We start from the raw sequence: 23,317 nt of genomic DNA on the forward strand, positions 1-23,317 counted from the left end.
AACGATGAAGACCAGAAGCAAATCTCATATGAAAGTCGCACAGCCATGAGCACTGCCATTGAAGGAGCCGAAGAAACTGAAAACAGTTCTTCTACTGCAAACCACAATCTCAGCAGGTTAGATCTGCAAATCAGTGCTTCACTGAACAGCGTACCTAAGTTGACAGGGCTCCTACAGCAGCGAATTAATGTTACAGTGATGTTAACTGCACAAGAAATCACCGCATCTACACCACGACGTCTCCATTACGTACGGCATTAATGGACTGACAATGACTTCCGTTCTCAAGCTGGTGTAATTCGCCAGTTTCTCCGAGACGAGGCTGTTGACGCTGCCTGGTGCGCGAAACATATCTAAATCGCGGAATTCATATTGGTGCAACAAACTATTCATGTTTACACACAAAGGCACCGACGATGGGTTGCGGTACATCAATATAAGGCGAAACAGTATCCACTTCAACACAATGCAGCTCCCGCCGCTGGCAACCCTGCAGGTCACTGGCAACGTCGTCCGTTAAGTCAACGGTATGTATCACGTTTATCGCAGCATACAGACCGCCGTGTCGTCCTCTGGATCCGTATGATTTCGAAGCCTTTCTGCACTTGCTGGGCCGTCAAGTGGCGTCTTAAATTTAACTTTACCAAGACGCAGTTCTTGTTAGTTGTTGGTTGGTTGATTTGGGGGAGGGGACCAAACAGTGAGGTCATCGGTCGAGGTCATCGGCCCCATCGGGTTAGGGAAAGAAGTCGGCCATGCCGTTTCAAAGGAACCATCGCGGCATTTGCCTGAAACGATTTAGGGACTCGCAAACAGCCTTGTTCAACGGGACCGACACGGTACGCTTTCTTGGTGTCTCTCTAGCCCACTGTCTGACATGACGCCAGTACGAAAGAGAAATCATCCGCAAAGCCAACGGTCGATGAGAAGGTTTACCGATTAGTGAATGCATCTTCCATACCACCACCGCAACTCGGTATCATATTTGATGGAGCGCTGCACAGCCGTCATGTGGGGTCAAGTCGTTGAAACGTTCAAAGACGCTACAAACTGTACACAATCACGAAATGCGGTTGGCTTTGCAACTGCCAGAAACCTTCCCGACAGCTCAACTGCATGAAACGTCTGAGGTGACGCGTCTAAGAGACCGTTGTAATGAGGTAGTCTGCTTCTTCTACAAGAAAATGTGCCAGTAACACAGTACTAAGTTGCAGGCTCTAGGCCGAAAAATTCAGCGCAGCCCCCAAATGATATGGCCACAGCACCTAGGCGCATGGGCATTTGTTGGTGACTATGAACAAATTCGATAAGCAAGAAGATAGTCATAGCCGATAGGCACTAAAAAAATGCGAAAACGATGTCCTACACAAAGCAATAGAAACTAGCTGCGGTACTTCTTTACCGAGATTCCAGAAATCACGTGAAGAGAGCACGGAATTGATTGTACATGCAAAGTATCCCGACAGACGGCATCCAACGAGAAAGATTATTCAGTGAATTTGCAAAAATTAAATAAATAAATAAATAAATAAATAAATAAAATATTATTGGAAGAGCTCTGGAATACTTTGCAGACGGTGAAGCGGTCCTCATATTGACCGAACTACTCTATGTGATCAAAAGTATCCGGACACCTGGCTGAAAATGACTTACAAGTTCGTGGCGCCCTGCATTGGTAATGCTGGAACTCAGTATGGTGTTGGCCCACCTTTAGCTTTGATGACAGCAGGTATATGTTCAGTCAGGTGCTGGGTGGTTTTTTGGGGAATGGTAGCCCATTCTTCACGGAGTGCTGCACATCGATGTTGGTAGATGAGACCTGGCGCGATGTAGGCGATCCAAAACGTCCCAAAAGATTGCCTTGCGTTATGAAAAGGAGCTCGATCGTGTTGAAAGATGCAATCGCCATCCCCGAATTGATCTTCAACAGTGGGAAGCAAGAAGGCGCTTTAAACATTAATGTAGGCCTGTGTTGTGATAGTGCCACGCAAAACAACAAGGGGTGCAAGCCCCCTCTATGAAAAACACAACCACACCACAGCACCACCGCCTCCGAATTTTACTGTTGGCAATACACATGCTGACAGATGACATTACCGGGCATTCGCCATACCCACATCCTGCATCGGATGGCCACATTGTGTTCCGTGATTCGTCACTCCACACAACGTTTTTCCACTGTTCAATCGTCCAATGTTTACGCTCCTTACACCAAGCAGGGCGTCGTTTGGCATTTACCGCCGTGATGTGTGGCTTATGAGCAGCCTCTCGGCCATGAAATCCAAGTTTTCTCACCTTTGAGCGGATGGAATTCCCGTGTGATTGTCTGGATAGATGTCTGCCGATTACACATTACGACCTTCTTTAACTGTCAGCGGTCTCTGTCAGTCAACAGACGAGGTAGGCCTGTACGCTTTTGTGCTGTACGTGTCCCTTGACCTTTTCACTTCATTATCACATCGGAAACAGTGGAACTAGGGATTTTTAGGAGGGTTGAAGTCTGGTATACAGATGTATGACACAAGTGACATCCAATCGCCTGACCACGTTTGAAGGCCGTGAGTTCCGGGGAGCGCTCTCTCACAATGTCTAATGACTAATAAGGTCGTTGGTTGATCACATAGTGCAGCTAATGTTGACGTAGAGCTGTACGAGTTGTGTGATGTCATTTACTGTTATTTCACGTTGAGGAGCCAATTCCTCACGTGAAACACAAAATACGTTCTCCGATATTTCGGCAATGTGCTACGAAACTTTGGATCAATAAGAGGCATGTACGGTCTGTGCGTGATAAGTAGAAATTGCGAGACACCATATTGTATTTGCGAATTTCATTTGAATGCCGTATTTGGTGGGTTGGACGGAAAAACATCGACTAAAACAGAAATGATATCCGGCGTTCCTCAAGAAAATGTTATAGACCCTCTGCTGTTCCTAACTGAATAGAACCAAATCCAAAATGACTCATACACGATATCTGTAGAGTGATAAAAGTGGCAGTTGTCACTGAATAAGGAAAAGTGTGAGGTCATACACTTAACTAGCCAAATTAAATTTCGGTTACACGATAAATCACAGAAATTTAAAGCTGTCATTCAACTAAATGCCTAGGAATTACAATTACGAACATCTTAAATTGGAACGATCACTTAGTGTAGGGTGTATAATAATTATGTATAATAATTATATATTATTAATGGTTGTGTGCAATAATTATGTGTCATGCAATAATTATGTGTTATTCATGCTTGTTCAAACAGAGATCCGGTAGAAAAATACTTAAAGACATATTATAGGTTAAGTGAACATTCTAGAGGCTTTGCCACGTTAAGTGGAGTTGAAACGCCCTATCCCAACAATGTTAAATTTAGTGACTTGGCTTCCCTGTATTTCATGAACCACTGTAGCCATTAATATGAAACTTTTACAGGACAATAAACTGTATGTTCTCAGTCTACTCAACTACAATAATTGCATTCTAGTCACTGTTTTCGGAAATACAATTTCTTAATTACACTGTTAAAATTTCGTGTACTTTATTGTACTTCATCCTGTATAATTTTAATTGTACATAACACTATGTTCTTCTTTTAGTTCAGTAGACTCAGGATATGTATGTTATTACTCTCTGAAAATTTGAATACTCTACTTGAAGTGGTTTCTGAGAGTTAGGGAAAAATCCAACAGAAAATTTAAATTTTCAAGAACGGCTTCTAAAGTTTCAAAAGACTGTAACTCACTTAATACATGCTTAATTTTTTTTTTATTCACTCAGAAACACTATGCACCATACCTTATATCATTCTCTTAATCTTTTTCCAAGTTTATCCTTCTTTTATCTTTCTGCGCTCCTTAGTGCCCAACTGTGCTGCATACTCTGCTTTATTAGTGCGAACCTTGTCCATCCGTTCAAGTTATCTGATGCAATTTGCTTCAGGATTAATTCCCATATGCTGTAGCACTTTCACCCTACCAGTGTTACCATCATTAAAAGTAGTAACAGCATCACTGCCCTCCGCCCCGCTTTAGTGTCTTCATTCCAACAAAGACATTTTTTGGGTAGCGAGTCCATATAAGATTATTGAACAACTCATTGGGATTTCGTGTCTGACCATGCAGACACTTCTTCAGAAAATCAGGATTTGTCAGTTTTCTGTAAATAGGTTTTATGATATCCATGACTGCTGCTGGGATGGAATGTTCATGGCTGTATCGACTGTTTGAGTACTGCGCATTGCGGTAATGGCACCATGAATCAGATCCAGGAGAGCAAAGGTGGTGTACAGGTTTTTCATCACTCGACAGTCTGTGAAAGAAGGTAGCCCATATTGCCTGCTACATTTCCAACAAATGCTCAGTATTATTTCTGATGATCATCACACAATACTGCTGTAGTTCATCAGTCATTTTGTCTGTCAGTCTGCCTCCTAGGGTTTTAAAATCAGAAAGTTTCTTGTCTGTAAAACTTTGTTTCAACTTCCTCAACCTGGTGCCCATCCTCTTCTGGGCATGACCAGCACATTCTACTTTTGTGATAATCTCCTCACCATAAGGCTGAGCGGCTAATACATGTTATATGCTTTTGAGTCTCCATCACTAACAATTTAGTGTAACACACTCACCTTCCGTTCACAGATCGACTAAAAATTTCAACAGCTGCAGAGGCCTCCATACCACCACTTGTTCCTTAAAATTTCTGTCACAGATATGCCCTTATTCATCCCTGATTTACACTTATAACAAGGTTGGGTTAAAATTCGGAAATCTGTTACCTTTCCAGTATCCACACTGGTCACTGTAGCAAGAGAATTCTTAGGACTGTAGCCGCACTCCTGGCAAGAGCCATGAAAAGCTACTGGGATTCATCCATACCATCATTTATTTAAACAGCTTCGTTTGCAGCATCCTTCATTGGCTCACATGCAACAGATTCCACAGCAGCTCCAATAAACCCTGCTTACTTGTCAATTTTACAAGGTGGGCGTGGCATATTCATTGCGGCACACATTGTTTCTGCTGCAATGTGTCCTTTGCCAATAGCTCTCAATCCATAAAACCACCTAACATTTACTTCAAAATAAGTATCTTTACACTTACAGAATTCCAAAATGAATGAGTATATTTACAACTGGCACAATTAATGATACGTTTCCTGGCCAGTCCATTTGATACCTCACTGTCTTCTTGTAAACTAACTGGCCCTCCACATATTTTACAACACACACATTCACCTCACCTACCATTTACATCACTTTTGTTTGATACAACTGTGTATCACAACGTTTTATTTTAATCTTCGAAGCACTAATGGGTGTTTCTCTAGATACTGATGAGAATGCCTGTACTTCATTCTCTGTAACTTCACACGCCGCACGTTGAACACAATGTTTCCCTTCACTCGAAAATCTATTACCATGAAACCCACGTTTCTTAAAACACTTCGTTTTGGCGTCATACTTTACTTTTTGAGGGATTTACCAAGCAATTCGTCACTTTTCCTCGGAAAAACGTTAGCTCTTCGACGTACAACCCGTTTTTATACTACGAAAGGAAACGATACTATTTTTGGCAGTGCTTGCAATACAAATACGTAATGTAGCCTTCATAAAATGGCAATCCAGAGCCTTCCATACAAAAAATTACCGATTTTATTAGACCTCGAAGTAATGCACATAAAAATTTTAACATTTTCAACCGGTGTAGCCCATATTTAAAAATAATAAAGTAAAATACTTCCCATGTGAGTTAATAAGTAACATATACATCATTTTAGGAAAATTGCAATTTTATAATGAGGTAACAATCAGAAAATGTGAAAAAAAATTCCGCTCTAACTTCCGTTAGGCCACAATATTCGGAAACGGCAGCAGTCAAACAGGGAAAGCCGGCAGGTGTGTCGACATTGGTCACATTTCTGCCCAAAGTGAGAAGGCCGATGAGCAGCAGAATTTGCACAGCAGTAATCAGCAATTCGACAGATTGAACAGACGGGCAATGCTTCCAAGGAGAACAACTACCAGCGCAATTTGCACATCAGCGGTCAATGCTTCAGGAACTGTCAGCATACTGAACTCATGTGTGTGATGTATCTGGCGATGCAGAGGCGGACGACAGGGAAATGCCATTCCACGCCAACATAGAGGTAAAACAAGGAAAGCTGCCACTTGTGTCCACATTGACCACGTTCCTGGCCAGCGTGAGAAGCATAGATCAAAGACTGAAGTGGCAGTCGCCGCCCTAGAAGCTTTGCGACATTGGTGAAAACACTGAATAATTGTCTCCGACGAACGGGCGTGCGGGGGTCCATCGAGGGGAGAAAGAAGACATGAAGAAACGTCACCTGGACAGACGGACCAATGGTTAGTCGGTGGACGTCATACTCCGCTACAGCGACTTAGCCGCTGTTGTGTCTAGGAATCCTGCATACTCAGTTTGCCAGACAATCAATCAAACAACTCGTATTAACGAGTTTTATTACAAGAAGACAAGTACAAATACTTAACATTGATCTGGAAATTGTTGTAATCCTTTATACGTGATCACCCACAAGTGCAATTCGACAGATGTGTCGCAGGTGAAGGGCAACGTACAAAATAATCAGTCTTCTTCAGAATAGACAAACAGAAGTAACACGTCTGGTCCTAACGACCGCTACTAACAACAGTCAAGTGAACTGCAGTGACTGCTTATCTCGAACTGAGCTAATGAAGAGGCTACGGTGCGTCGACTAACGAAGTGGCTAACGTTGAAGCTGCTATCAAAGTGGGCTCCCGCCAGTCAGATGCGTTGTTTATGTCGTCTTCAGCTAGGTGCGGTTGCTGTCGCGTTGTCGTCCTTGAGGGAGGTCGGTCAGTGTGTGATTGGCTGACCTCTTGCCACAGCCTCCTGTTCTCTGTTGTTCCCGACTGGCGTGCAGCGTACCGCGGCAATAGGTCAATGCAGAAGATGCCATCCCAGATGTTAACAGAAAGAAGTTCGTGTGGTACTTACCCAGGTGGCTGGTGCGGACGAGGGAATTGTCGCCTCATTAAATGGTTCACCTGTGAATTTTGAGGCTGATGAACTCCGCCTGAAAACGCCAAACCTGGGGGTCGCTGGTTCGATTCCTGGACGGAGCACCTCGCGTCACGCCGTAACCTCTCGTTAATAACACAACGAGAGAATTCACAAGAAGACCGCGCCGCCACCGCAGTGAGTCACGGGTACGGTACTGAATGGAATATTACGACGGTCTGGCGCTCCGCTGCAGCACGAGTCGTCACCACATCAGCAGGCACTGGGACCTCACGCTACTCCCCCGCATCGCATTGCCGCCGCGAGGAACTGAGCGAGTTAAAACACAATGTATTACTCTGCTTGTTTAAAGGGTCTTATGTGTCAATAAATGACTTTTAGTGGAACCACGAATGTTTCACTCGTACTGAGCCAACTGAAGAACCCATTCCACCGCCCACAAAGTGTAGCTCTCCCTCTCGCCATGCATGACAAAATAATGACCTTTGCTCCCCTCTCTCACTGATGCTCAGTATTTAGTGTCACTAAGCCCCGAACTGCTACAAAAGATAACGTTCTGGGGAAGGCTAACCAAAGATTGCATTTAATTGGCAGAACCCTCTGAAGATGCAACAAGTATATTAAAGGGACTGCCTACACTAAGCTTGTTCGTTATCTGTTTGAGTAATGCTGTGCGAATTGGATTCTTGCTAGATGAGATTGTCAGGGGACATAGAAAAAATCCAAAGTATGGCCGCTCGTTTTGTATCATCGAGAATAGGAGAGACAGCTTTCCGTTTTACTTCATGACTTTCCGTCAATAATTACGAATTGTGACATTTCTGACAGGAAATCACGAATGCCGTCACACAACTAAGACGATACTCCATAGGTACGCAATGAAGTCGCTTGAGAGGAACGGTGTATAAAGTCTACTGAAAATCTGAAATATGGAATCAATTTGACGTCCCCTGTCGATAGCACTCATTATTTCAAGGGAATTAGGACCTGGTTGTGTTTTACAAGAATGATATTTTCTGAATCTATGTTGTCAGTTTGTCAATAATCGTGGCTTTTTTCCGGGGTGGTTCATAATGTTCATCACATTCCAAAGTCCTACCACAAAATCGACGTTAGTGATATGGATCTGAGATTCCTCCTATTTACTTTCTTGGGTACTGGCGTGACTTACGCACTTTTACACTCTGGGTACGGAACTTGCTAGGAGGGAGCGTTTGTACATGATTGCTAATTAGAATAGTGTTGTATCAGCATACTCTGAAAGCAACCTAACTGGTATACAATCTGGCCCGGGAGACTTCACTTTATTAAGGGCTTCAAGCTGCTTCGCTACATCGTGGTATCTACTTCTAAGTTTCTATTCTTTGGTGAAGGAATTTCAGAAAACTGTAATACTCCACTTTAGTACTAAATCATCTTTAATACACTCCTGGAAATTGAAATAAGAACACCGTGAATTCATTGTCCCAGGAAGGGGAAACTTTATTGACACATTCCTGGGGTCAGATACATCACATGATCACACTGACAGAACCACAGGCACATAGACACAGGCAACAGAGCATGCACAATGTCGGCACTAGTACAGTGTGTATCCACCTTTCGCAGCAATGCAGGCTGCTATTCTCCCATGGAGACGATCGTAGAGATGCTGGATGTAGTCCTGTGGAACGGCTTGCCATGCCATTTCCACCTGGCGCCTCAGTTGGACCAGCGTTCGTGCTGGACGTTCAGACCGCGTGAGACGACGCTTCATCCAGTCCCAAACATGCTCAATGGGGGACAGATCCGGAGATCTTGCTGGCCAGGGTAGTTGACTTACACCTTCTAGAGCACGTTGGGTGGCACGGGATTCATGCGGACGTGCATTGTCCTGTTGGAACAGCAAGTTCCCTTGCCGGTCTAGGAATGGTAGAACGATGGGTTCGATGACGGTTTGGATGTACCGTGCACTATTCAGTGTCCCCTCGACGATCACCAGTGGTGTACGGCCAGTGTAGGAGATCGCTCCCCACACCATGATGCCGGGTGTTGGCCCTGTGTGCCTCGGTCGTATGCAGTCCTGATTCTGGTGCTCACCTGCACGGCGCCAAACACGCATACGACCATCATTGGCACCAAGGCAGAAGCGACTCTCATCGCTGAAGACGACACGTCTCCATTCGTCCCTCCATTCACGCCTGTCGCGACACCACTGGAGGCGGTCTGCACGATGTTGGGGCGTGAGCGGAAGACGGCCTAACGGTGTGCGGGACCGTAGCCCAGCTTCATGGAGGCGGTTGCGAATGGTCCTCGCCGATACCCCAGGAGCAACAGTGTCCCTAATTTGCTGGGAAGTGGCGGTGCGGTCCCCTACGGCACTGCGTAGGATCCTACGGTCTTGACATGCATCCGTGCGTCGCTGCGGTCCGGTCCCAGATCGACGGGCACGTGCTTCCGCCGACCACTGGCGACAACATCGATGTACTGTTGAGACCTCACGCCCCATGTGTTGAGCAATTCGGCGCTACGTCCACCCGGCCTCCCGCATGCCCACTATACGCCCTCGCTCAAAGTCCGTCAACTGCACATACGGTTCACGTCCACGCTGTCGCGGCATGCTACCAGTGTTAAAGACTGCGATGGAGCTCCGTATGCCACGGCAAACTGGCTGACACTGACGGCGGCGGTGCACAAATGCTGCGCAGCTAGCGCCATTCGACGGCCAACACCGCGGTTCCTGGTGTGTCCGCTGTGCCGTGCGTGTGATCATTGCTTGTACAGCCCTCTCGCAGTGTCCGGAGCAAGTATGGTGGGTCTGACACATCGGTGTCAATGTGTTCTTTTTTCCATTTCCAGGAGTGTATTATCATTGTCATCGCGCAGAACATCTACTGAGATAAGAACTTTTCTCTTTAGCACACGTAAGCGTTAGGCATAGAACTATTTAGTCTTTCTAATAGAATGTTGTAACAACTTTAATTTCAGAATTACGTTTGCATTTTCGTAATTCGATACCAGTCAGTAACAGTCGCATTCCGTTAGAATTCAGGCTTTTCTGGCTTGGAATAATGCGTGTCGCCGACCCTCTCCCTCACTCCAGATATCAGTTATCTTACACGCAGAACAGAATTCTTTAAGTACAGTTCACCTGTTTAATTCAGTACCTGCCGTACAGTTGATTATGGAAGTCTCCTGCCTCATTTATATCTTCTATTGCGAATTATCCCCTCAAATACAATAGCCTCTCTGTAATGACGAAGAATGTACTTCCAGATGCCTGGTCTCACCTGCAAGTAGGCCACCTTTATCCCCATTCTCGTGCGTCGTAGAAATTCATGACCACTTTTACATGTGCAGTATCATGTGCAGTGCGGTTTACGAAACAGAGATTGCAATGGAAGATATTTCGCGGTCGCGTTCTCGCTTCCCGAGCACGAGTTCCCGGATTCGATTCCCGGCGGGGTCAGGGATTTTCACCTGCCTCGAGATGACTGGGTGTTTGTGTTGTCCTCATCATTTCATCATCATCCATGAAAAGTGGCGAGATTGGACTGAGCAAAGGTTGGAAATTTGTACGGGCGCTGATAACCGCGCAGTTGAGCGCCCCACAAACCAAATCATCATCATCACCACCAATGGAAGATAGTCTCGAATCTAGCTGTCCACGGACGATTGGATTGAAAGTATATATTCGTTTATTGTTGAATATCGAATTAATGTTAGTTTAACGTTTTCCACGACACTGTGTCCTGCTTAATGAATAACCATATGTATATCCTTTCCTTAAGTTTGAGAGAATTATCCGATCTGTTCATTTCTTACGCCATTTCTGGTTCAATTCTTCCCCACCTGGAGTGATTTCCGAGGTCACAAGCTATTAGTCAAACAGAGTCTCTCCATTGAGCAGTTTTGATGATAGGATGTTTTTCTGTAATTTGCTTGTACTTCGCACTGAGTAATCAGTGTTTATGATTCTGACCAAGAACATGTGTACGGTTCCCCATTTATTCACATGAAAGTGGGTGAAAGTTTTCGAAATGTTTTCAGATCGTTTAACTGAGTCAAGAATCTGGTGCCAGCCTGGTATTCATCTAGTGGGATGTGGGAAACCACGTAAAAACGACGTACAGATTGGGCGGCACACCGACCTTCTTTATTAATTCGGCTGGCGGATTCAATCCGGTGCCAGCGCATCTCCCCACCGGAAGCTGTGCCGCATCACGCACGTACCTCTACTGTGCCAACGTTGCGTAATAGATTGCAAGCACTTATCAGATACAAAAGAGAACAACCTCGTGCCAAGGTCCCAACGTATATCTCATTAAGTGTATTCCTGTCACTTTATGTTAACAATAAGGGCTAATAGTACAGTAAATTTTGCTCATAGATAGCTACACAGTATCACTGATAAGATACAGGTGGTGTTTAGTTCGTTTAATACAACACAGGTGGTGTCTAGCACAAATTGGAGTCATATTGTATCTCCTCTGGTGCAGTGTACCATACATCAAATCCACATAATAACTTTCCGTATGGAGGAGCAGACATAAGTTGTTAAAAGAGCCAGCGCTGAACAATAACTTCTTAAAAAATAGCTAGTTTAGTAACCAGTCGGTATGAAATTATTTCGACTATACAAGAAAACAGTTTTAGAATAATGTTTTACAAAGCAGTGGAAGGAATTGCCCAAATAAATGTTCACCTTACTTTCAAATGTAGCTTTTCTACCAAACATTTTATGGTCATTAATTAAATGTTTTGACTTTAGAATTATTCATCCCTTTCTAAGCAAAATTCAGCGTATGGAATGAGGATGGTAACTTTCGAATTCAGTCTCATCTTAGAAACGGATGAAAATCAACCCTCCTAAAACCTTTGAGAGTAATAAACTTCTGAAATAGCACAAGGTTTCTAAGATATCAAACTGATAAAAATATTTTGTACCACTGTTACACACTAAAGGAAATGAGTACAGATTTCACACAGTGACGTTCGGATATTACACTTGCTAATTTGTAGATAATCATAAAAAGATGGGCTTGATGTGTAATTCCTAGCTTGAAAATTTGATATTGGATTCCTTTTACTGTCTGCCTTGAATTCATTTATTGTAAAACGTATTTTATTAAACAAAGAAAACAATCAGAAACACTTTGGTATTCGGAATGAGTTGAAGCAATTTGGAACATTTTCGTGTTCGCAGATGCTAGTCGAATAGTTGGTGATCGAAATAGGATAAGTAGTCAGCAAAGACTTCTAATTCTAGCTTAAAGTCTCCCTCCCATAACACTTTGTATTCATTCAGTCTTAGTTTTAACGTTTTCTGTAATGACTAGATTGCATTACCGAAGAAATTTTACCATTGGAAGTTTTTCTTTCTCCTTCATATTCATCAGTCTCTTGTAACGTCATATTTCAAATGTTTCTAATCGTTTCATTTATTTCTTTCCCACTAACAACTTTTTACGTCTAAAGAAGGCGGTGTCTCAAGCATAGATCTGCATAAAACTGTATTTTTGGACGCAGTAGCTCTTCCCTTTTTTAGAAGGTGCGTTTGACGTGAGCATTGCTTTCTGCTGCATATTTCTTTTTAGCGACGAGGGAATTTTGAAAAGTAATGCCTCCGAACTTTTTATGTCAACACACTTAAAATTTTTTAAATAAAACAAACACTGTTAACATTCTACACCCTTATACTTAATGTCTACATATTTATTTTTCAACATAGTCACCCTGGTGACGAACCCATTTCTCCCAACGAGAGACCAATATGTTGATACCATCATCGTAGAATGTTTGACTTTGTTGAGGGAGCCACAATCTCACCTCTCCTTGCACATCTTCATCACTATGAAAGTAACGCCCTCTTTAAGTTTTGGAAACAGGCGAAAATCGGATGGGTACCACTCGGGACTGTGTCTAGGACGATGGATGGCAATGTGGGATTGTGGCAGACGTCGCAACGCTGGTGTGTGGTCCGTCATTGTCATGCCGAAGCACAGGGTGCTACATGTGTAGACGAACTCTTCGAATATGAAACTCGATTATGGCACGCTATTTGTCACGCAGCGGCATAGATACGTTACACACCGCCATTTTACACGCTACAACTCGGAGAGGGCTGCAAACATGTAGACTTAAAGAATAAAGGTGTAGACTGTTAATAACACTTTTTTTATCAAAAAGCTTTAAGAGCTTTCACATAAAACATTCCAAGACATTCCTTTACAGGACGCCTTCGCAGTCTGGGACCACCTGAGGACCTCGGCGTTTCTGCTGTGCTGCTGTCGCCTGTCGCTTCTGGTGCTCCTGGCGATGTCTAACAGCTGTTTTCTTGTTTGGAACTTGAACTTTTCCGTTAGCCCAGTATTCCTTCATTTTCCTGCAAAACTCAATCATACGTTTCTTGGCCAATTTCCTGGTCTCACTGTCGTTAACTTCTGTAAGAATTTTGGGGAGGGTACGATTTTAATAGTTTAATAATAAACACCCTTGTTAGTTATATCTTGCCTTACATGAAATTTTGCAAGGTCTTTATCTAATGGGCTTGATCCACAGGATTCTAGTGGCTTTATCCTATTGTCTACTTTGAAGGTGTTGTAGGACAACCCACTGGGGTCCATTCTGTACCGGTGAACATTGGTGACCATAGAAAGCTAGTCGTCTTCCTCTTTTGCCATCGGTGAGATTTTTTTGGTGTTGGTAGAGTTCACGATTAGGGTCGTACCATCGTCTTCCATCTGGAAAGATCTTTGGTCTTACAACCTTCACACGAATTTCTTTTCTTCTAATTCGAAGATTCTTATTGGAGTCTGCTCTCTGATGTATAGAGAACTGACTGTCTGACTACAGTGTTATAGTGTTTTCGATTGATATATATCACAGGTATTTCGAGCCACGAATTGTTTTTCAAGAATAATGTGCCCATCTAGTTTTATTTTCCATTGTTCGTGAGTTACCGTTTCGCTGAGATCACCTGAGATCTATTCTCCAAGGTAATTTACAGTTTGGGCTCCCTTGATATTCAGCCACATCGGTTTATGAACGTGAAATGGATAGATATTCTGTACATTAGTAACATATCACGATGTACCACGTAATTTTACGAAAAATCGCCTTAAGTGAATCAGGTCTTGAAAACGCTGTTGACTCTATCAGAATGCTACTATCATCTCTGAAATTCATCGAAATTTTCTGTCCTGGCCTCTTAAGCTGAAGTGAATGTCATACATAAGTGTTACTCGATTGTCAATGTATTTATGGTTTTCTAAGATCCTCAAACATTAATCAGTTGGAAATTCTGCTCTTCTTAAATATTTTTATGATATAAAATGGTTTCTTTAAATGAACAAAAATAATTAAATAAAATAAACAGAATAGAAGAGATGTTCTCAGAAAAGAGAATCCAGTGAGGAATTCTCAAGCTAGGAATTACAGATTTACCTTGCATCCAAGATGTGAATAAATTTCGTTTTATGGCTTAATATATTTGAGGAATGTCAGACACTAACGTAATGCTATTTTTACGAGTAGCATAGCAGTGTAGTATACGAAACTTTATTTTGGTGCGTTATCTATTTTGCAATAGGGAGCTCGTTGTACGAAGCCTACTGAAAAGAAAATACGTCTGGAGCTGTTTGTCTGACAAATTTTCTGATTCGTCGTACATGGACGGCTGTTAAATGTATGCCTTACCAATGCTGTCCACTATCGCATTTGCCTTAAATGCGCTGCCGCGGGAAGTGAGTTTATAGCCACCTGCTTGACCCTGCACCCAGTACTTAAAACATATTTTACAGCTTAAAACCTCACACGTGTCACGGATACTCAGCTATAATACTTTTATTGTGATTCAGAGTTCGTAAAAGAGTAGTGGTTGGTGGAAACTGAGGTTCATTCAGCTGCCATTCTGGAAATTAGCACGCATTAAGGATAGTGCGTTTACATCCCTTGAGGTGATGCTATATGACATATACTTCATTACAGCTTCGTGTCTAAAGCCTGTCTTTCAAGCCACATTCCCTAATGGTTTTGGTTTTTTCCTTTACGTCTTGATTCTCGCAAATTCACCTGTGCGCGTTAATGTGAATCTCTCGGTGTAGGTAAAGTGGAAGAATTTAGCACAACTTGATTATAAATTTTATTCTATAATACCTAGCGGCTCAAATTTTCGTATAACATTAGCCGCATGTGTTCACTGTAACATACCTTAAAATCATAAATATACAGCCACACGATTTGGAAAAAAGACCTGGTAATTATAACATCTTTACACTGCGATATTTTACCCGACGTACCATGTAAAATAACGCAGGGATTGTGGTAAATTGGCGCAAGGAATGGAATAAGATATTTAATTCCACATATATTACAGTACAAAAGGTACGTATCCAGTATTATGTTAATTAAACAGAACACTGAAAAGGCGTCATTCTGAAATTTTCCCGGCGAATTTCTTCTTCCATTAATTTTCGGGTTTGCAGCCGGATCACTTTAACATTTTATCACGATATTTCGGCCCAGAGACGTCAGGCCATCCTCAGGTGAGTAGGCGAAGTCCTGAAGAGACATGTTGCAGTCATGATATTTATAGCCAATTCCACGCATGCGAATCGTACTGGCGGTTTACAGCGCATGTGTTAGAAGGTGACATGCGCGAGGCAGCCAAGTTGTGTGTGCTGCCCTCAGTGGTGAATTCAGAACTATCTAATCGCTGAGTATCGACTGAGCATGTCGATTCCGTTGTGACTGCATAATTTTCATAACTGGATTCCAATTATCATCAAGCTGAAAGCCGTCATCACGATTAATTAAATTATCAATAGGACCTATTTCCGCGGATTCCTTAATTACAGAGTCCCAGAAGCTGGAAACAGGTGCTAAAATTGTGGTATTATTGTATTCCATTGAAAGTCCCATGGAAATGAAATGTTCTACTACTGCTGATTTTAAAGGTTGCTGCAGATTGGTGTGTCTATCGTGTTCCACACTTCGTTCCCGGACCATTCTTGTTGTCTGAGCTATATATGCAGAGCCACATTCACAGGGAATTTTATAAACATCCGCCGTCCTGAATTGTAAATCGTCTGTAAGGTGTCCGACTAAGGCCCTGATCCTTGTTGGTGGACGGAAGATGACATTAATATTATTCATCCTAAGCAATCTGGCTATTTTAGAAGACACGTTCCCGGCATATGGAAGGAACGCAGTTGATTTATAGTCATCATTCTCCACACAGTGTTGTATCTTGTTGTTATAATTGAGCATGGCCTTCTGTATTTGACGCGACTTATAGCCATTCTCTTTAAAAACCATGGATGCGACACTGGCCCCCAACCCTACAATCCCTTCCACATCCTCTCCAATCCTGGTCCTCAATTGCCCGACGCCTACACCCTCACCCTGGCCATCCATAAATACCTCCCCAGTGCTGCCATCTCTCTTCTCATTCCCCGAAAGCACTTGGTCCTCATTAAATCCCCCACGCTGATCTCCTCTCCAAAATTCCACATGTACAATTTGGTCCTTCAAGCCACTGTTACCCCCTTTCAGACCTTGTCCTCTCCCCAACAGCCTCCAACTGACGTCCGCCAACTTTCAGTGCCATGATCACGAAGCTTAGCCCCATGATCATGGAAGATGAGGTGTTGGCAGAACTAAATTCCTATCCTGACATTGAAATCTGCTCGGCCCGTCGGATTTTTATAACGATGCCTGGCAACTTACCTTATGCACCTATGCAGAGAATCCTCCCCCTCCATCGATCGCCTCCCTCATCTACAATAGATATCACAAAGTTGACCCCTCCCATTTCCCGCTCCAATCATACCGCTGCCAGCGCTGCCTTAAGTACAATGACCATGTCACTGCTGCCTGCAAGAACCCACCCTACCTGCCCCCACTGCAAAGATTCCCACTTCCTGAAGAACAGCCCCAACCCGCCTCTCTACCGCCCTGTAATACCTATAATGAACCCCATCCTACCTACTCCTCAAAATGTCTCCTCAGAGCTCACCGTCCCTGTCCATCCTGTTGACGACCCCCATCCACTCCAACAACTCGCTCTGCCCTCCTCCTACTGCAGAGGACATCATCCACTTTGTCACCATTGTCCTCCAATACATCCACCCCTTCCAGATCTCCCACACCGTTTCCTAAATCGCCCTCACTGCCTGCTCCATCTTCCACCTCACCACCTATGCTACCCACTCCCACAACCAGGCCCACTTCACCTTCATCCCCTCACCACCCTTATCTAAATCTCCCCTACCATGGTGCGGCGACAACATTACAGCATTCTCACCATAATATCTGCTCCCTGCCCACCCACAAACTCCTCTTCCTCCACACCCTCAATCGACACCGCATGGACGCATTCATCCCAAATGGAACCCTCCTTCAACCCCGTATCTCTGTCAGCACTCCCCCTGACACCCTCCACTGCACCAATAACCCCTGGTGCATGGCTGGGTTGCTGTCAGCCACTTGAAGCATCTCCCTGTTTGGCCCCAACTTCTCCTCAACAATCCTGCCGAGCATTTCACCCTCAGCCTCTTCTTCCCCAACCTTACCATCAGATGTGCCACCATTTACATCCACCTTTGTACCCCCATCCTGTATGATTTCCTGGCCCACATTGACCAAACCTTATCCAATTACGTGATTGCCACAAACCTCAATATCCATAGCTGTGCTCCTGCCAAACTTCTGTGGTGGAATCAGTTTATAACCATCCTCCAGGGAGACCTGGTTCCCTCCCCAACACACCCAACCTTTATCCAGCACCACTCCTGATGTGATCCTAGACTCTCACATCCTCCTTGAGCACATCGCCACAGAAGCCCTAGACCTAAATGGCAGCATCCATGCCCCTGTCCTCCTCACTGTTTCTGATGGTCACCATCCCAACCACGTTCCTCACCCTGACATTCCTCCTAAACTTGTCCTCAATTACTCCTGCACCAACTGGGATACCTACCAGGGATCCACACACACCCAGATCAAATGCCATGACCCTACCCTCCAATCTCCTGATGACATCTCCTGATCTGCTGCCTTCCAGACCTTGTCTGGGCTGTAGCCACCCATATCCCCAACAAAGCCATCCACCCTCACCACCTGGTGCTGTCCCCACAGGCTGTCCTCCTTCATGAATCCCATCGCCTGTACCGATCTTTCCTCTGCACTTGTGACTGGGACACACTCACCCGCCACGGGCAATTATGACACATCTGCAACATGCTTACTGTGAAGAAATGGCGTGCCTAGTGACAGACATGTATGCAGCTCAACGCCACACTCTCAATAAAGTCCCAAGTGTTACCTTACTGGGAACTGCCCTACCACACAGTACCCTCTCCTCCTTGATGACCGTCCCTTTTCTGAGAATTTCAGTAAGGCTGATCACTTTGCCTTCCACCTACCTGGTGTCTTTTCCATTCCAGATGATCCCCAGTTTGATTATTCCCTCTTCCACAACATCATTGAATGTACAGATACCTCAGCTCCTGCCCTTGCTCCCATCTTCCAGTACTTGAGCCACATACAACCAACAGAAGCTAACATTCCCATCACTACACAGGACATCAGTCTCAAACTCTGCTCTGAATGGAACACTGGCCCTGGCCATGACCATGTTACTTACTGCCTTCTCATAAACTGCCCTTCATTCTTCCTTGCTGGCCTTGCCACCCTTTACAGTTTAATTCATGCCACTGGCATCCAGCCCGACTTGGGGAAAACGTCCCATATCCTGCTGTTCTCCAAACCCAACATGCCTCCATCTGATGCCTCTTCCTATCGCCCTATATGTCTCACCTCCTCCCCTAAACCCAATATGGCTTTCGACGTTCCTTCTCTGCCAACAACCAACTCTTACACCTCACTCATCTCCTCTCCCTCCAGCTCAACTCCGTTTCTCTTCCATTTTCGTCTCCCTAGACTTCAAAAAAGCCTGTGAGCACTTATGGTATCCTGATATCCTGCTTTGACTCCAGACCTTCACCCTTCCTACCAACTATGTCCATATGGCTGCCTCATTTCTCTCCTGCCACCTCTCCTACATTAGCATCCATAATGCCAATTCCTGCATCTTTGACCCCTCTGTGGGTGTGCCCCAGGGCTCTGTCCTTTCCCCTCTTCTCTACCTCCTATACACAGCAGATGTGCCCCAACCCCCATACAGTCCACCTCCTACGGAATGCCGAAGACATTTCCATCCTTGCCCTGACATCCTTGACCTTTTTGCCACATGGTGTGACCAGTGGCTCTTCAAAATCAATCCTTCCAAGAGCCAGGCTATCCTCATAGGTCATACCATTTGCTCCTTATAGCTCCTTGATTTTTCCCTTGCCATCTGTGCCTGTCCTGCCTGCCTCTCCCCCACCCTCACCTACCTTGGACTCAGCATTGACCATCATCTTACCTGGATTCCTCATCTCTGCTCGAACCAATCAAAAGCCTGCAACCTCCTCTGTCTCCTTAAACTCCTCTCTTGCCAGACATGGAGGTTGAACCCCTCTACCATCCTCTGCACCTACAAATCCTTAATCTCTTCCATCCATTATTATGCCTCTGGATACCGCCCCCCCCCAAATTCTATAAGTCCCTCCATATCCTCGAGTGCGATCTACTCTGCCTTGCCTTCTGTATAAGGCTCCTGTCTGCCAAGTGGATCCTCTATAACCTAATTCCATTCCCCCATCTGCTTCTTCTCCTCAAACATATCTGAGTTCTCTACATCTCCTGCCAATGTGATTCCCTTGGTTTCTACTTTCCAAACCCTGACCACTGCCACGCCTTCCCCATTGTGTCCCTCTATGCTCCACCTCTATACCCTTCATCTCTTTTCCCAAGGTGGCTTCTGTCAACTCCACCTCCCAGATGATGCCCTCTCTCCCTCTATTTATCCCTCCTATCAACTCTGAAACTCACGTCCCCCTCCCTCCCTCTGTCCTTTTTCTGGGCTGTTTCTGCCCCCCCCCCCTTTCCATCCTGACTTTTCCCTGCCTACCCTTCTGACACTCCACTCCTTTCCTCTATTCTCTGACACCAGCAAAAACACCCAGTGAGTGCTTTAGCGTCTATAGAAAAAGTGACTGGGCATAGGGATGGATCTTATTCTACGACAGAGCACAACGGTGTTTAGCTGTACACAAATTGTTTTTAATTCAAGATTATTGTCAAAGAATTACACGAATTTACATGGGTTGTAACATGACAGCGTTAGGACTGTTGTCAAGATAATGCATTACACCCTGTTTAACCAATATGACATTGAACACAACAATAGCAAATTGTAACCAGAAGGTTCACTACAAAATTATTCTTACTACCATATCGTGAAGTTGGCCAATATTACGACAAATCATCCGATTCCAGTTCTAAATTCGGTACTATATGGGATGACAATCAAGTCTAAAGATGATGGTTATTTTTTATGACAAGCTGAGCAAAAGATTACTCAAGGTTGCTCGAGTTCACAGTGGACACAAGCTGGTAAACCAACGAGTTTACGCCTCTGCTAGCGATATTCACCGTAGCTGCGACGAGCTGTCAGCTGCATAGTTGCTCTCGTCCTCTGAAAGTCCTATAAAAGCTAATCAAAATCTTTGCCTATTTTATCAGCAGAAACTGTGTTTCTCGTGAGGCGAGAAAACATGCACTCATCCCTATGGCGATATGCACGTGCATGGATGGAGCAGCATGCATACTACAATGCCCTCTCAGTTCTCACAAGAACAATTAACTATGTGTCTGTTTCGTTTCTTCGCTGTTGGAGCTCAACGACGCTACAGCTAATATCTAGCTGATTGTCAGTCGAAGTGAACGCAGCATTCACACAAAATTCCTCCTTTGCGTTATATAGAGTGTGATGCACCCCGTTCTGCACTTGACACTGTTTCAGAGGAGAGACGCTGGAATTTTAGGTTTCGTGTCTCTCGTAACAAAACTGTCCCTCACCTGGGTCCTTTTGTGCTCCATGTCATAGCTTTTTCTGACTAATAGGAGAATCCCTTTCATCTTTCAATCGCAAAGTGCCTACCATCAAACTGCATCGAAATTTCGACACTTTACTCCTTCCTAGTTCATGTCAGCAAATCGGAGATTTCGTGCCTGCTCTAGATGCCTAAAAGTTACACGCATACATCATGAGCATACCACATGCAGTTCATGTGATCGACTGCGTCGATACTCTATTTGTAACCATCTGGAAATTCCCCAATGCAGTTTTCTAAAGATTCTCTCCGTAGCATGCCACTGGCTCGCTACCTACCCTCTTCGATGAGTCAACCAGTGCGTTCATTGTCCCTCACCATGGGTCGTTTTAAGAGCACTTTGTTCTACATGGGCCATGACGTCACAACTCGCATCTCCTCCCAAACTAAGACTTTTACTCCAGCAGCTTTTTTCTTCTCTTGCTCACTGATATGCAGGATTTAGTTCAGCGTGTTAATACCGTCGAATGAATGTTATCCCTTAGCTTTGCATACTGTACATTTTAATAGGCAAATCTGCTCATTTTCGGCGAAGTATGTAAGGTGGCATATTTACCTTCCTGTTATGATGTATATAATCACTCATGTAAGGTGCGAAATTGACGTTCATTTAATCTGCCACCTTACTTATTCTCCTCATTCCATGTTGAATTTTGCGCTGGGTCAATCAATGGTTGAGAAATTGATTGAAGTCAGTGCAAAATTGTTTTCAATGGCTGACTGTAGCAATTGACATATATTTATTGACTAACTTACTATTTTAATATGGCATAATCAAACAGTGGTTCTGTTAGTCTCCTTATCGTTATTTTGCAGCGCAATTGATATCCTGTATACTTGTGTTTTGAGCTCTAAAATAATGTTTTTCTAAAATTTAACATGTTATTTCTAATTTAATACAATTATTTAACTAATCTGAAGTCTTTTATTTCTATTTTATGGTTGTCTATGTTTTAATTTGTAATTCAAACACAACAGAGCTTTTGTATAAATTTGTACCACTCACAATTTCTAAATTTGAGACACTCCTTTCTATGAGTCTCGACGTGTCTGCTGAGCATGGAATGATGGTCGGCAGAGAACGAGATTGCTGGAGGTATGAGTGTGTCACGAATGCTTGGTTCCCTTTGTTCCAAACCGTATGAGCCCATGGCGAAATTGTATTACAGATTTATTCTTGGCAGCATAAAAACTTATCTACGTTATTGCTTGAATCGTTATGCTGATTCATCATTGGTCAGTTCTTATACTGGTTTCCATGTGAGTAGTCATCTCCCATCTCTTGGTGCGACATCCGAAAGTCATAAGGAATATCCGGCATTTGCACTGGTAGAAAAGTTGAAATTGGATTCTTTGTTAGTAGGTAAATGCAATAATGGTCTTGTATGGGAAGGGATTTAGAAAGGTTACTTGATTTCTTCTAGTCCAGCTTTTCTTTCTTCCAAATCTTCTGCGTTGAATCTTCTGTTCTTGTTGCATCTTGATGTCTTCTCACTCGTCACTTCTTCAAAAAATCTAACTGGTTTCTTTTTCTTCCAAACTGTCGAATGACTCCTGTAACAAAAATTCATATTTTACCCTATTCTCCGTTTCCGTGGACCAGTATCGCTCCAAGAACGTCGACTTAAATTGTTCACACGACTGCAGTTTGCAGAGACTCTTTGCATGGTTTCCACTATTGCGCCTGCCATATGATCACAAATGACGTCAGCATTATGGCTAAGAGGCCAATGGTCTGGTAAACCGATTGGGAATTGTTGTATAAATGTGCGGGGATGTGAGCCGTTCCCGCTTTCTTTGTAATGTTGGAATTTTGTGACTGTCAAAAAGTGAGCATTGTCAAATTTTTCTGTTGCACCATATGGCGTTAGTGTTTTCGCAATATTTTCCGTTCCCTTTCAAGTGCGCCATGTTTTCCTTTATTCGTCCTACCACATTTGGATCCTGAGATGACATATTTGAGTCCCATCGCATCTACGCAGTGGTGTGCAATTACCTTAACCGTACCGTTCCACGTGTATCGGACTGAAAGATGAGTTTAAATTTACCGCTACTGGATCAGTGTTTTGTCTTTGTACTTGATTCATTTTGACCTGCGGTATATGAGCTGTTGAACTATAGCTCGTAGATTGAGAATTTGGGGCATGTGTCGCCGTAACTTGCTCTATTATCGCATCATTCGCAAACGTTCGAGTGTCGGCTGCCGCTCTGTTGGGATGCGCGCAGTTACCGCTTCTCGCACCATTGTCTGCTGTGAATGCACATTATCTGCTTTGCTCACCTGTCTCAACCCCTCTCCTACCGTTTGTTTCTGTTTCGATTCG

The sequence above is a fragment of the Schistocerca americana genome, chromosome 4 (genome assembly GCF_021461395.2).
Source record: "Schistocerca americana isolate TAMUIC-IGC-003095 chromosome 4, iqSchAmer2.1, whole genome shotgun sequence".
NCBI classification, from domain to species: Eukaryota; Metazoa; Arthropoda; class Insecta; order Orthoptera; family Acrididae; genus Schistocerca; species Schistocerca americana.